Genomic DNA, 16,937 nt, shown 5'->3' with positions numbered 1-16,937 from the left:
CGAAGCACTTCCCAAGATTCCACAACATGGTGCTACAATACAGAGTTACCGTGGAAACCACATTGGGTTGGGCTGCTTGAAGAGTGACAGCGAGGGTTTGACTTGACAAGTGAGGGGCACTGATGGCGGTGCTTCATCAACCCAATTACATGTTGAGTCACACGAGACGTTCACACACCCTTAAGATGAAGTAATGTCAGCATCAAGAGCCTAGAGGAGCAGCAGAGGGACCAGACAAAACATATTATCTTTGGTCCTGCTGTGTAATCCACAGTGATTTGTGGGGCTGTTTTGGGTCTTTTCGGAAAAGTCCGAATAAAGTTTCAAGACTTAACAAAGCAAGTCTGAAGTGTCATGTCCCAACTTTTTATCAATACAACTGCAAGTCAAGCTGCAAGTCTTTTAAGTTTCGGGATGCTAAACTTGATTAACTTAATTAATAGCGTTTTAAGGAGTCCCTTAATGCATAGCACCAATAACTAAAGGTGTGCAGGACCATGCCTGTCACTGTTAATTATTATTGTTGTTGTTCATAAGAAGAAGACAAAGAAGAAGAAGAATTTTATTCTACCTTAACTCTTCTCTGTCTGGCCTTTGTTTGGTAATATTCTGTGGCTTCTTTTATTATATTGCCCATGTGTGAGCATGTTTACTAACAGCATTCGACAGTCCTGGATTGTAAACCTTTAAGTCAAAAAGACATTGAAAAGAACTTGAATGGTGGCTGATGTGAATGTCTTTGCTTTCAAGTCTCAAGTCTTAATTTTGTAACCTAAACCGACAATAAAAATCAGGGGCAGTAGAAATGAACACAACACTAATATTATCACCTTGTTAGTAAACAGCTGCATTTATCCAACAGATAAGAAGAAGCAATCCCTTTTCCTCTCTCTCTGTTTTGGTCTCCACCAACTCCTGAGGGAAAACTTCTGGCTCTTTAGCTGCCAAATGCTCAGTTTTTTTCTCCCATTCAGTGCTGGGCAGGTCATAGGTTTTTAAAACATTTTTTGTTTAAAACAGCTGCTGGGTGAACCAAAATATTTGTGGAAATTAAAACCAAACACAATAGCGTTGGTGGTATAACGAAACAACAAAGACTTAATGATCCGTAGAGCTGAGGGGACTGTAGCGTGGGCTGATATCTCTCTGCGGGTTTTTCACCCGTGACGACAACTTTCAGACACAAGTAATCATGCTGTGCTTTGGATGTAGCTTTCAAGAACACGTTGTTCACTTGTGCAGTATGACTAAGTCTCCCACCTGTCCCCCCTCTCCAACCCTGGTTCCATCCTGACACAAGGACAACACTCCCACTGAAAAGTTTTGTCCCTACACGCCCTCCACCTCTGCAGACAGCTGTGTGTGCACACATCAGTCACAGTTTATATCTCCTCCAGTCAAACCTGATGTTATGACACTTCTTCATCAGTCAGGGATGTGGAAACCTTTGTTTTCACACCATGGCGTCAGGTGTAAATAAGCATGACCCCAACAGAGTAACACGTGTTTTTCCATTTCTGCAGAGTGGTTTTGTGTGAGAGAAAAAGAAGCGAGAGAAAAGGAAAAGTGGTCTTAGAGGGAGTGTACGCTGTTTGCTATGAGTGCGCTCCTGTTACCTGCGCTCACGCACACAGTCCACAGTTTGGCCATTGTGAATTCACTAAATGTGAATATGAGGAACGTCTCCTGCGGGGTTAATTTACCAGACTGTCCCGGTGGTTTTAACGAGACCAATAGGAAAAATAGTGAAAAACAAGTCTGCATCTTGTTTACCCGCCTGAATGAAAAAATACTTTGTTAGTGTTGCAAAATGAGTTTCGCAGACGTGCACAGAATTTGGGACCCATATGAAAACGTCTGTGCCTTTTCCTGTTGTCACGCCAACTAAAACTGATTGTCTCATGAAAAAGGGGCCACAGTTAATCACATTAATGAATTCATGATTAGGCCGGCAGTAGAAAGGTGATGATATTCACACGGAGAGGGCACATTTCCAAAGGACTTACAGTAAGCTCCAAAGGCTGCGAGGTCGAGTGTTACTCAGACTGACCTTGGTCCGTCTTGTTGCTCACAGTTTTGGCATGTGTCTGCGACGTGCGTTTGTACACTGCCAGCCTCCGACAACTTGCCTGGTCATCCCTCACTGAGCAGGTAGTCCAAAAAAGATCCTGGAGGAAGGAGACAAAGAGGAGCTTTCAGTGGCCAGAACTTTTGCCAGTGGCCGAATACAATTAAGTACATTTACTCAAGTGCTGTACTTAAGTACAAATATGAGGTTCTTCTATTTAACTTGAGAATTAGGGTTCCCACACGTTTTTACCGATGAATTTTCAAAACCTTTCCATAACTTTTCCATAACATTTCCACACTTCTATTTAAGCATGTACTTTGCAGGCATTTGCTGATAAGCAAACTCCTAGCTCTTGTTGTCTTTACTCGTAAGTTTTACATTTATGCTGCCAACAAGCTACATATGCCATTAGACCAGAAAGGAGCATACGTTGCATGTCAAGCCGCGCCTCTTTTGGGAAACTGACTGGAATGTTTAGCATTTTTTTCATTTAAACAAAAGCCAAAAAAAATTATTCAAAACTTTTCCAAAAGTTTTTTATCAATTCCAAACAAATTCCAGTTTTTTTTTTGTTTTCTTTTTCTTTTTCAGGATTTTCATGACTGTGGGAACCATGTGAGCATTTCCATCTTGTGCCACTTTATACTTATACTCGACTACATCACAGAGGATAATTTTGTATGTTTTACTTCACTAAATTTACTTGAAGGTTTAAGTTACTAGTTACTTTTCATATTAAGAAATTTGTTTGTTGTTTTTGATTCAAATACCCAGTTTTGTCACCAGAAGAACGCCTACATCCGCACATATTGTTAAAAAATACCTGGTTTCGTCATCCAAAAAGATCTACTAAATGTCCTGACATCTCAAATACACAACAAACTGACAAAATACCTGGTTTTATTTTCAGAAAACTCTGGCTAGATGTCCCAAAGTACTTTTACTTTCCATATTTTAAGTGTATTTTGCTAATTATACTTGCTTGCTTTCACTTAAGTAATAAGTATTTGAGTGAAGAACTTTTGCTTACAACAGAGTATTTTTACAGTCAGGTCAGACTATTAGTGCTTTTACTCAAGTAAGGGATCTGACTATTTCCTCCATGTCTGACTTTAGCTGATGTGAAACAGACCAGTGAAGATGAAATAAGCCAGCCAACTGTCAGACAAAACATATTTGGGAAAACACAAAGATGTTGTTGTTGGTGAGTAAATACTCGAATTCCCTTCTGCAGTAAAACATGTTTTTGGCCGAAATGCTGAGCCAATTTGGATCCACATCCTAGCTGTTTTACTTGTGGCATTTCCTCGTCTTTAAAAACATTTGCCTTAATGAGTAAGCAGTTTCCATTATGTTCTGTTTCACTATGCCTCATTAGACAATAGTTCCTTCTCTCTAGATTATGGTAGGCAGACATGCAAACAGCTCAGAGCAGGAGTAGGTTATATTCCAGCTTTCGTGCCTGCCTCCTAAAACTTCCTAATGACACTACAGACGTAAAGCAGACTTTCTCAGCGGCAACCCTGCAGGGAAGCAGAATAAAAGTTTATGAGACACTAGCAAGTAAAATAATATAATCCGGAGTCTCGCCATCTCTCTGTCGTGTGTTTTTCTCATTGTCGCTACTTTCCCTCTCTTTCTGCCAATGTACTTTAAAGGCCTGAAGGCAAAACTATTTCCCAACCAATGCAGCAATCCTTTGTCCAAACTCACCAACTCTGTGTACCACAAACACATGCAAACATGCGATTATCGTCACCAAATATTTTCTGCAACTGAGCCCAGATGATGCAGGCACACTTTCCAAACCATTTAGGGGGAAATGTCATTAACTGTGTACTTTGCTGTAAGCATCACCATTACTCACTTGTTCCCGTCTAGACGACACACGCATGCCAACTCACCTGGGGCTGTATGGAGGATGAGGCCCACCTGCCTCATCCCAGGTGAGGTCAGCCTGTTTGGGAAACGCATGACAAGTTCAACAGATTTTATTAACATTGTATGGAAGGGTTCAGTGGGAATTCACCCCTTGAAACTTGAACAAATTGGCTTAATTTCTTTCAAAGACATGAAATTTATTTTCCCCAGCTGTTTCCTTAGCTTCTAAAAAATATATTTCTAGATCGATTAATTTCTTGTAATTTGTGAAACATTTATAACTTGGTTGTTCATCGCCTTTTCCTCGTATTTTTGAAATCCATCACACCAATTTGATCAGGGCTCAAAGCTTTAAATACTAAATACTACTCTGACAGAAGCACAAGGAAAGTGATTTCGCTCCAGATTTTAAAGGGTTAAAGATCAACAGAAATGAAACAACCTCTATCATTTGAAATGCATGCATAGGAATCACTGTGTGGCTCATTCCTGGACTAGAAAAGGTCTCCTGTGTGGAGGTGTAACGGAAGCACTCATGTACGGACCACCACATTCCCCTCAACACACACACATAGTCAGACACCTCCACAAATATACACAGCCACAGAAATACACAGACACCTCAGCAAACACAGTCTGCAAAGTATGCCGACATGCATGTGTTGCATGTGGTCACGTAAGAATCTTGTAAATGAAACAAGAAATGAAGAATAATTCCTCTCATGGCAAAATCTTGCCTCCCTGTCTTTGGTTTTGCAGACACACCTGTGTTAGGATTCTGTTTTGACACCACTACTAGAAATTATACACTGACCTTCCTATCAGCCGTGCCAACATGAGCACAGAGGAGCTGGAGAGGTTTGATTCGGAGGGGGGAGTGCCTGAGGAAGGACAGCTGTGGATGAGCAGTCTGCTGAGTGAGGCTTGGGTCACAGTTCACACCCTGACATTGATTCTAGCAGTGGCTAACAGGAGAGGTATAATAGCATTTCTCCAGCACTGGAGGGGTGATGATCTCGCCTGTAAAGACAGACAAGCACTGACATTACAATCCTATTGCCAGACAAGAACGCTGATATCACACAACTCTGCATAACCTTGGATTTTGTTCGCTTTGACCTTTCTTTGACATTTATGTTTTTACATTCTTTTTCTTGGTTGAAAATGAGGGAAAGACTGTGGTTTTGGAACATGAACTCATGGTTTAGGTATGGTAAAACACTTGGTTGAAGATAGGGAGAGACTGTAGTTATATTTAATGAAAAGGCGACAGTTAATTGTAAGTCTGTAACAGGACACAAACTCCAGCCTCCCACGCACCTCTATCCCCTCCCGAATCATCCAATATGAGCACAGTTCTAAGGGATATGGGGCTGAGTAGTAGTATGTGTATTCATTTAATGGGAACCACCCTTTCTTTACATTACTGTGATAACAACACCTCATTTATAGTTTGTCAAGACTTTTAGGTAGCCATTAATTTCAGTTCTTTTCAGTGAAGTTAAAAATTAGATCCTTGGTTCTTGGTAATTTATTCTTTATATTTCGACATGACATGATGTGTGAGAAGAAGGAGTTCCCCATGGCTCAATCCTTGGGCCTCTTTTATTTAAGTTTCACACTTGACTTGCAGCGGTATACCGCGAAACTAATACGGTGGTATAAAAATTGACGGTTATCATACTGTGTACATTACCTTGTGAATAGTGTTGAAAATAAAATGCAATTGGATGGAGAATCTCACTTGTGCTTGACATTATTTCATTTTCTCCTCAAGTGCTTGCCCTACTGTTTAATCATGCTTCCATTTGACAAATGGTTTAAAGTTTCAATTTAAAGTATAGTTCGACCAATAAAGATGTTTTTATTCTTTTAAGGGTCATTGTAATAATAATAATCAAAAATAATAATAACAATAATAGCTTTATTTATATAGAAGTGTAATATAGTATAGTGTAATACTATATACTGTAAAACTGGGATTTTCTTTAGAGAGAATTGTCGTTTCATGAAAATCTCACACTGTTGCAACCCTAGTTCCCACACATTGAAACCTTTATGGGTTGTTCACACACTAATGCCAAATAACATCGACACCAGGCTGCGAGTCTTTATAGACTCATTTTCTTTTGATATATTTCATTACTGAAATTAAATAATCTTACTAGCTAGCTGGATGCTAGAAAGGGAATCTAAGCACCTATGGTAGGGTTGGAAAAAAAGCATCAATGTAGAATAACTGTGATTTGTAGTTAAATTGCTCATACAAGTAAAACCACTGGAATGGTATTTCAAGCTCATATATTATGATACAAATAGTGTTCACACAAAGGGAAAGTAGAGGCAGTCATCACAGCTGTATCATCAAAAAATAATTTCATGTGGGGGAGGATATCATATCACCTTGTATTGTTTTTTTTTTAACAGTGCACCATCCCCCACACTCTTCTTTCCTCTGCACTACCTTTTTTGGTCTCAGTCTGAACGCCTCTCTCCATTTGGCTGAGACAGACTGCAGCCCTCCTCACACCATTTGCCACAGTGCTGTTTTCTGAGGGAAATGTTTTACAGACTCTGCCACAGAGCGCCAAATACTATAACCACAACGCTTTAACCCTAGAGTCTCTTTGCCACTTAAATGTGACTATGAACAGTTTACTGAAGTGCATCCCTGACCTCTCAGAATGGCATTTGACAAACTTACTGTAATAATAAACTCCAGGGCTCATTTATTGCTCTAACAATAGTCCAGGTTGGCTCTGAGTCACATGTATGGCAATGCAGCTCAAAAAAAAAAATCATCACCAAGCTGTGAGAAAATGACTCAGTCTGTGGACGGGCACACTGACAGACCTTATTACATTATTTCCCAGCAGAATATTTTCTGCATGGAGAAAAAGTTTAGAATGAACTGAGAGGAGTTTCCCAAAACCTTTTTCCCGTTAAATTGAAAGTGGGCACTAATAGTTCACCATTTTTAGTGAAGTTACAAAGCTTATTAAAAACACCCTTGCACTCTTGAAGACAAGATTATCTTGCAAGAAAGCCAAAACAGTTTTGTGTATGACTTGTTACTTCATTACTCAGTTGTGCCGGTAACACAAATTTCTGATTTATGCTGTGCTTACGAGAAAAAGTAACAAGTGAGAGGGCAATGAAACTGCAAAAATCATGAAGAACAAAAACTCAATCAGACGTTCTTAAAAAAAACATTGTCTCGCTGCCTAACATGCACCTTAGCTGACTTTGTAGTTATTTTTCAGACAATATGTCAACTTGGGGTTATCTGTCACGTCCTGCAGCTTTGAAGACTTTAATATGATATCAGTGTATATGTGTGTATGTGCATGCATGTGTTATTGTGCACACTCATGCGTCTGATGTCTCTCCATTTCTAACCCCCTATAATTTCCAACTCATCCTGCCCTGAAGGAGATGACATCAGAAACCACAAGCCTGTTACTTATTTAATAAGGTGAAAACACGGGAACATCTTCACATGTTCACACAGTATAGAGACTTGTGTGACCTGCCGTACATGTGACTCACTGGAGACTTTGACGTAACAGGAGGTGTGAAGTTCACATAATGTAGAGGAAGTGACATATCAGGGATTAAGCACCTTTCAATACCTGGCTGTATGGAAAACAAACATTTCTCCTGATATTTACTGTATATCAGTTTGAACTACAGTTGAACTAAACATTGCAGAACTGGATTACCTCTAGACACGGAAGTACGCGAATCATATACAGTACAATCAAAATATATCTTCTGCTGTTGAGCAAATGTGACAATGACATGGAGAGGAATTGTGAAAGTTTGTGTTTGTTGTGGAGATGGCCTGGTCAGTGGTTAGTGTCTTAGAATAAAAGAGGAAGTCTGGAGATTTCTGGTGTGGTCACAGAGGGGAGGTCACATTGCCTAATAACTTAGCAGGGAAAATAGGAAGTAAAACATTTTCATTTTCAATCATTTTCCTCAGCCACAGTTTTTAAGTGGAAAAATATAAAAATTTACAGTTGTGCAAAATGTCACATACCCCAATGTGGTCTGATCTGAAATTATGAATTTCTCATCAATCTTTGGACTTTCTCATTTCATTTTCTCAATAAATATTTTGTACAACATAATCTAGTAAGCATGTTCATAGTCATACTTTAAATGTTTCATTAGTAACATATTAGCCTGAGGCTGCAACCCCCAGGCTAAAAAAATGAGGCCAATGAGGAAGTGCCAAAAAACCAGAAGACTTTCATTTAAATGACCACTTGAGGAATTAATCCCCATCTTAAAATGTTCAACTTAACAGCAGAAATAAACATGTTTGTAGCCTGGAGCAAAAAACGGTTCTGATTTATTTTGCTAATTTCCCAGTTCATGACAACTTTCCAGGGGTGAACTTTTACAACACTTACTCATTTAAATGTTATCAAGGCCTAATGTTACACCAAGCAGCAGACAGACACAGAACACAGTTAAAGACCAACAAAAGTGTGTGTTTTTATGTTGTGCATAAGTAAGACCGTAGCCACACTTTGGGTGATGTCTTCACGGCGTCACAACAGTCTGTGATACAAATGCAACCCTTGCTTCTCCATAGCGCCACCCTCTCGTCCATATATGGCTAAATGCAAACTCGAGGCTTCAAAACGCGAAACCAAAAACCAGTGAATGACGTCATGGTGGCTTCATCCAGTATTTTTATACAGTCTATGGGTTTGGTTTAAAATACCTGGCTTGGTCGATACAAACACAGCTGGAAATGTCCTGAACTCTCGTAATAAAAACACACACTTTTGCTGGTCTTAAACTGTGGTCTGCTGCTTGGCAGCTGACAGGTGTCACACAGTTCACCATGAGAAACTCAGCTCATATACATGTAATCTGAACTACATCTCCTTAGAAATGTTGATCTGTTACATATTAATTTTACAAATGCACAAGGTTTACAGAAATATACAATACCAACATTTTATTCTGGCGACTGAGCAGAAAGAGTAGATAAAATATGCGGATCTATCGCTGCTTAATGGTATTTTGGAAAAGACAGGATGTCCTACATAACTCCAATGACTCTGCCAAATGACAAATTCTGACATCACTTGAAAGTCTGTTTCAGGATGTCTGTTTGGCATTTCATCCACAGAAGCAGAAATTTGTCTAATTGATACGATTTCAGAGTTGTTTAGTTTTTTCTTATTTATTTTTTTCTTCTTAAAATGAGAGTTTTCTGCTGCAAATTGCTCTCAGAGCAGATCAGATTGCATTTTGTCATCATCAAACTTGTTAGCCAGTGAGTCAGACTCAACAACATCATTTGGCAGAAATATTAGGCTGATAAAACATCCTGTTCGGACATTTCAGATTCACTTGGTGCTGTTTTCCAACTGTCTGCATTACAGGAAAGAAGCTGAGACATATGACTCCACTTCCCACCAATATTTTTCCAAGTGGTTCAGGCTTCCCCAAAGTAGAAGAAGTATTTACATCCTTTATGTAGAAAATGCACTAATACTACACTGAACATGCTCCACTACAGGTTAACTTAATTATGGAATAATACCAAGGACTTTGTGCATGTAATTTGCTGCGTCAGTCTTTCCATTTCCCAAAAGCCACTGTTCATATCTCATTACAGCCATCCTCAGAGGACAAATCTGTTATGTAACCATAAATTAAAGGAGGAAGAGTAAATATACAGTGAAATGGAGAGCTACTTACTGTCTAAAGTGAGTGTGTGTGTGTGTGTGTGTGTGTGTGTGTGTGTGTGTGTGTGTGTGTGCGCGCGCATGTACAGGAGTTCATTACTGACTGAAATAACACTGACCCAGACGGTGAGTCCCTGAACCCCAGACCAATGAAAACAGCACCTCTCCTCTGTGGTTCTGTTCAGCACAGGCCCTCTCCCCTGTGCAAACGCAGCCGGTCTGTCTGTCTGACTGTACGTCACAAACTCACACCCACACACACCCACACACACACAAACACACACATACACACCCACTCACTTCATCTCCGCAGGCCCTCTGCTGTGGTGGAAACTCTGCGGACAGTGACATCATCATTCCGAGACCACTGAGTAACATTAAAGAGAAGAGAGTGGAAATGTAGTCCCGGGCAACAAGTAACATCACAACATCACAGCACCTTGATACTGTCATTACTGTACCACAATTACGGAAGCAAAGGCCGTGCAGCGAAACAATCGCGGATGCCCACACACAGACACACACACACACACACACACACACACACACACTGAAACACACACACACAAAGCACAGATGAGCAAAAACATCTGTCTGGGGTGACAAAGTAAGCTCATTTGTTCTCTAAGACCTCTGCTTTCCAGGAAAGAAGTCTTTCTTCATGATAAAAACGTTTCTGAAATAGATCATCACTGATGCTTTAATTACATGTTCTGGACTGCTCCTGACAGCCTTTGTGTACTCGTTCGCTCTCACATCCTTGTGAGAGGGGGATCAGGCTATTCCCTGATATGTTTATCTGTGCTGTGAAAGATAAGAGGTTCTGGTAAATTCTTGTGCTTATTTGCTCTTGACTCTCTCCCCTGCGGATTGGAAGCATATGGCTTCATTGCATAACACAGACAAAGAGGGCAAACATGGAGGAGAGATGACTTCACATAATTATAAGAAATGGTAGGTCGGTAGACTCCCCTGTGGGCCTACAGCTTTGAATGCTGGCCACTGGCCGTCCCTGCGGACCCTGAGCTCCTTAGCACATGCCTGAAAACAAATGGAGTGTTAGTCACTGTTTCCTTTTCCCAGGAATCAGCAGTTTGACACAACCAGAGGACAAAGAGTTCCCCGTCCACACTGTTGCATTAATAAACAAACATCTGTAGAGTACGGTTCACTGCAGATCACTTCAAATTAATTTTGCCTTCAAGGTATGAAAAGTCTGCAAACTGCAGCACAGACATAAAGAGTGGAAGAAAATGAGGGATCTGAAAAATTTTCCAGCGACACAATAATTATAACAACTGAGTTCACAAAAATAATAATGACTTATGGAATCTAAATTTGTCTCTCTTTACTCAAACATACCTGGCTTGAATGAACCACAGACTCAACCTTTGTATCGGCTTATTGAGAATCCACTGTTAATTTCATTGTGCAAGCAAAACATTTCCTTTCTAAAAAAAAAGGCAACTTCCTGTTTGTCCCTGTCTTGATGACTATGAAGTGTTAACCAGAAAAACCAATGAAACCTTAACCTCAACCCTAAACAAGTTAACAGAGAGGCTGCCCGTTTTTGTGGCATTTCTATTCAAACAATAAACTTTTACAACTGTTTCATTGATGTAACTCCAGCTAAGGGCTTATCCCAATCTTAAACATGACAAGCACATGCCTAATCTTAATTTACACAAACTTTAAAGATGCAACCGTGATTCTAATATACGCTAATATCTTAAAGGATGATGCCACCACTAAAAGTTCAAACACAGAACCCAGCTATGAGTTACAAACTGATTGAGAGGTACTTCAATGCATGGACTCACTACAGACAACAACAAGAGGAGTAACTCAAGCCCATCAATAAATGAAATAACTCTAACTGGCAGTACAGCTCAGTGCACGAGAGAAAAGAAATGCAAGTGATGAAAGCATACTAAGTCATGAGCATGTGAGACCGAAACAAAGTTGTTATACAAGGTAATACTATTTTTTTGTTTTTTTGCAGTTGAGCTATTTAAAAAAATGGATCGTGACTGTGTAGTTGTTTGCTAGCACACAGTAAATATCCTTTGTTATTTTAACATTGGGTTGTGTTGTTAATGTGCTAACTGGACATCTAGCTAATAGCTGTCCTGTTGGTCTTCTGGTTTCCCATATTGAATGACGAATTAGGTATTAGGATTTAGTTTGAACTGCAAATGCAGAACCACTGACTTATATAGTTATCGCCACTAGGTCTTTGATGTCAGTTTGGTGTGTCTGGGCCTTAAGTTGTTAATATTTTCTGATCTGGAGGTTAAACTCTTTAATTGTGTGTCAGGTGCACCTCAAATGTACATGGCTAAAAAAGTATGAGAGTTCTCTAATCTATTTCCAAAAAAGAATCTCACACTTAATGCAGCTGCAGAGCAACCAAATTGAGGACTTAAACATGCTGTCCCCAATTCACAGACTTAGGTCCAAAATTAGTCTATCCTCAAATGAAGCATGGTATTGTTCAGATGCACAAACAGATGATCAAAATGAACAATTAAGCACTGTGTGGGGTTTTTTGTGCACTCTGACAGAACGGTTTCCTTAACAGCACAGGGGCAGCACCAGTGAACAAATTACATTTATGAATCATTTCCGTTCAGACGGGTGAGGGTCAGAGCAGGTCACTCACAAGAGAGACCAACACTCTGTCTGCACTGTGACTTTTACACCCTCTGGTCAGGGAAATCGTCTATTGTTACTGTATGCTGCTTGACTAAATGTAGATCAGAGGCTCATATAACTTGTGTAGAGAACTGAGGGGGGACTTTTCAGCTTCGGGTTTAGCACCTAAGCAAACTTTTTTTCTTTTTTCTTGATTGTCTTTTTCATACTCACACACCTTTTATTTCCCTCTCACTTTGTTCAGAATTGGCTGTCTTCCTACCTTATAAAACATTCTGCCTGGTAAAGAAGCTCCAGTAAATGGACATGTTCTCATTCACCCCTTTTATGGAGTAAAATACAGTCACACCACAAATATTCCTGAGGTGAAATGCAGTTGAACTGGAATTCAAGAGGCGGCATGACTACGTTGCCATCTCTGTCATCATTTATTCTTTTATAAATGGGTTTTGTTGTATGTGTCTGGCTAGCTCTGCAGACGATTACTGATTGTTCAAACTATGATGTACATCTTCTGTCTGGTTTTGAGTTTGATTCAGAGCTAAATACAAATGCAGCCCACATTCCACACATCCACCTCTTACAGTAGCAGGCACCATTTTTCACATGTTGTATACATTAGTATTTTTCAGAAAACACTGCAGGTATGAGCTGCCCTCAAGCTTTGAACTAAACGAAAGCAGAAAGTGCAGTTCTGTTTATTCTTTGGCTGAACAGATGTGTTGAAAAAGTGAAGATATGAATGTTAAGGGCACAGGGGTGCACAAGAAGGGAGTCAGACTCTATAACTGATATAACACAGCTGTCTGGGATATTGCATTTCACTAAAATGCCCAGACGCTTTCACATTAACTTTGCTTGGTCACATTTGATGGGCTGTGAGGAAAGGTGAAATACAACTGAGGTGGAGAAAGTGTCCCATGGAGAGTATAATAGTAGATCTGGGTTCAGTGTTAAACACCCCAAAGAGATGCTCCTCCAGATGTGCACCATAAATACATGTAAAAATTCACATACATGTGCAAAGCAGCCCAAAATGACCACTCCCTCCATCCAAATTACTGTGCAGAACAAAGAAAGAAGGTCAGAAATAATATCACCTTAAGTTAATTAAATAACTGTTCTGGATTTTCTGGTCATATCACATAATATTCTTTAATGGATAGTTTGCCATTGGACTGATGTTCTACAGCTGCAAACTGCTCTTTGACCCATTTCTCACCAAATTAGCTCTGGTTCTTAAACTGGTTCCAGTTAGGTTTGTTTTGAACCATTGTAATCAACAATGTGTCATCAACAAAGGGTGTTGCCAGTGTTACCAGATGTACGATAATTCTCATATTTGTACGATAATTTTGCCCCTGTACGATGTAGGATCAATAATTCCAAAATTGCCAATACAATACAATAGAGAAGAAGACTAGAAGAATAATACGTGCAATACTCGTTCCTCTCTTTCCAATCTGTAGAATATGACATGTCCGCTGATGTTTTCACAGTTTGCACTTCAGGTCAAGGAAAACCTGCTATTTCTTGGTTCCAGCTTGGAAGCTACTTTTTGGTTTCCTGACAAATTTATTTTTAGTTAAAATACTCAAAATTCAAGGGATCTCTAAAGTCAGACAGATTCCTCCTCTGTAGGCCATGAATGTCAAAATCAAATGGCAATCTATTCAACGGTTGCCAAGATATTTCAATATGATCAAATTGGTGGAATGGCCGACCAATATCGAAACCAGCAATAAAAAACATCATCTGCTGGTAAAGATCACGCAATGTGTTCAAAAGTTCCGGTGCAGCTAATAAATGGACCGCGAGGTGAGATTGTTTTTTCAACAGCCGATTCTACAGTCAATAACGAACTTTCACACTTGAAGTGAGAAGATTCTCAAACATCACTTTAGATTTTAAAAGCACACTTTTCCAATTCGCCTAATTTCACTTTCGGTGAAAAACACTTTCGGACTCAACAACAAAGAATTTTAAGCACTTCACAAAAACAAAAACTGACTTATCAACACTTTTCGTGCTGTGATTGTTCACATTTTACAGCACTATTAACTGTTCAACTGTGAGAGCACGCTCTTAAAAAGCCTTAACTCTGTCATCCTCTGGCTCCCGTCCACTGAGGCGCGGCAGAGTGCTGCGCACTTGGCTGCGGCCTCCTGGGAGTGATCTGTCCTCCAAAACCACACCAAACAGCACCAACGTTTATTAAAGCCCCTGTCGTGTTTACAGTCTCCCCTTTCAACTCATCTGCTTGGAAGTGGTTTGCCATGAGAGGAAAGAAGGGAGCAAAACACTCGTTTGAAAATAAGTGGTACGAAAAAGACGAGGTGGTTCTACTTTCGGCCTCTGTGCGTTGAGTAGGTAGATTTGTACTGGTGGACGAAAGATGTCGCACCAAGACTGAAGCATTAGTGGAAGATACACAGAATATATGCACTTACAACCACAGAGTGACTGCAGAAGAAAGCATAGTGTAGGCTTATCTTATGCTGTTTTCAGAAACACAAGAAAGCTGGTTCAGACTTGTGCTGCTACACTGAAAATTTCTGAGGGGAAGTCTCCTATCATGGCTCCGGAAAGATAACATTGTGTTGGTGCCGCTGTCCTGTACGGCTTCTGTGCAGGACCCACGCCGGCTTCATTTGAGTCTGTAATCTCAGTGAGACATCTCCTGACATTTTCAACAGGATAAACCATGTCTGAAAATGTCTCCATGATTTCAGCCAGCCAGAGTGAAAATACTTCTTTGATGATTCAGCACTTTAAAAACACAATGGAGGTGACACACAAGTACACAGACTAATGTGTACACACAGGCAGGCTTTATATGGCGCTTGAGAGCTGCCTGGGATTTGGAGTTCAGCTTCAAAACATCCATCTCTGTTGATGCTGAAAATCAACATTTTAATGCAGTATTTCTAAGTCTCCTTCTCCTCAACCTTCACTGCAAGATATTAGCTCTGTAACTTGTAAAATAAAGCCTATAAATATTGCTTCACAGACATTTTAGTGTCACAGAAACTTTTATATTAGCTTCATGAAAAAAGAAGATAGTGTACTCTATTGGCTCCACGTGTAGTAACAAGTGTGGTTACTTATTGCTCCCCTCCATTAAATAAGTGCTTTGCTTATTGTTGTTGTATTTCACTGTGCAGAATGATGTATGTGTAGAATTTGACATCAGAAGTTTGTTTTTATGCTCATCTGCTACAGGGAAAACATTTCTGTGTGCTTACCTTAGTTTTAAGTTTAAAGGGACAGTTCACCCCAAAATCAAAAATATCTAATTTTCCTCTAACCTGTAGTGCTCTTTATCAATCTAGATTAGGGGTCAACAGATCATCAGCCTGGCCAATTATTGGGTCTGATATTTGGCATTTTGCAGATTATATGTATCTGCATTTTATTTTAATGATCGCCAATAAAATGTATTAAGAAGTGCAGGAAAGTGTCAGCATGGGAGGAACTTTTACTTTGTAAAGCCTCAGAGAGCTATTTCTATTCATTCATTTTTAATTTAAATTTTTATTTGACTTTATAAAAACGAAAAAGTTGCTGGGAACTTGCTGCATATGATGTTGAAAGACTCAGATTTGATTAAACATTTGCCAAAGGCATTTAAACAGTTTTGTGTTTGAGTTTGTTACTTGGTAACTTGGTGACTCAAGATGTTCCCTAGACCTTGTTATGCGCAGTCTCATGTAGGAACTATTTTCTTTCTACGAAGCTACACCCTCCAACCGCATCACAACACAGAAAGAAGCGTGCATCCACTCATACACAAGAGGATCATGCTTTTGACAGCATGAGATCCAAACATACATGGCGTCCTCCTTGGATGAGCTGTAATGTTTGCTAACTCACCGGTGCTTGGTGAGCTCGCTGTAGATGCACACTTCCTTCTGCACCATGACACAGTTTATGGGTGTAGTTTGGTAGAAAGAAAATAGTTCTAACATGAACCTGCCCACAATAAGGTCTGTGGATTATCTTGAGTAGGTGGGTCATGATCACTAGAAAATGACATTGCTGTGTGTGTGTGTGTGTTTAGCACCACAGGTCCAGTGCCATCTGGGTTCATTATATTGGAGAGAAAGCGGACATCTCTCTCCAACACTAAGCAACTCACAACAAAACAATATAGACTGATAAATGGCACTACAGGTAAGAGGGAAAATGAGTATTGTGGAGTTTGGGGTGAACTGTCCCTTTCAGGCATCAACATGAAAGTGTAATTTTGTGACATTACTGAAGCCTAACTGTGTAACTAACACAAGCGTCATGTGGAAACTTCAAACTTTTAGTCTACAAAAAACAGAGGATGGACTTTTCAGTGCGGTAGGAAACATCTTGTGCCCAGTTGTGAACTTTTGAGGCAAAAAAACAGCATAATGGATTCTGGATTAAGATGGAGAGGATGGAATTCGAATAATTTTTTACTGAGTGATCAAACTTTTTGGTAGAAAACCATTACTAGAAGTTATTTTTATGTACAGATTAACATTAATCATTTTTCTTGATAATGCCTCGACCCTTTCACTGAAGTAAAGTTAAATGCAGAACTTGTACTTGAGTCCTTCCTCTTTGTTACTGACATTTCAAAGCAGTAA

Source organism: Plectropomus leopardus, chromosome 1 (assembly GCF_008729295.1).
Source record: "Plectropomus leopardus isolate mb chromosome 1, YSFRI_Pleo_2.0, whole genome shotgun sequence".
NCBI lineage: Eukaryota > Metazoa > Chordata > Actinopteri > Perciformes > Serranidae > Plectropomus > Plectropomus leopardus.
This window is presented reverse-complemented; position numbering follows the sequence as displayed.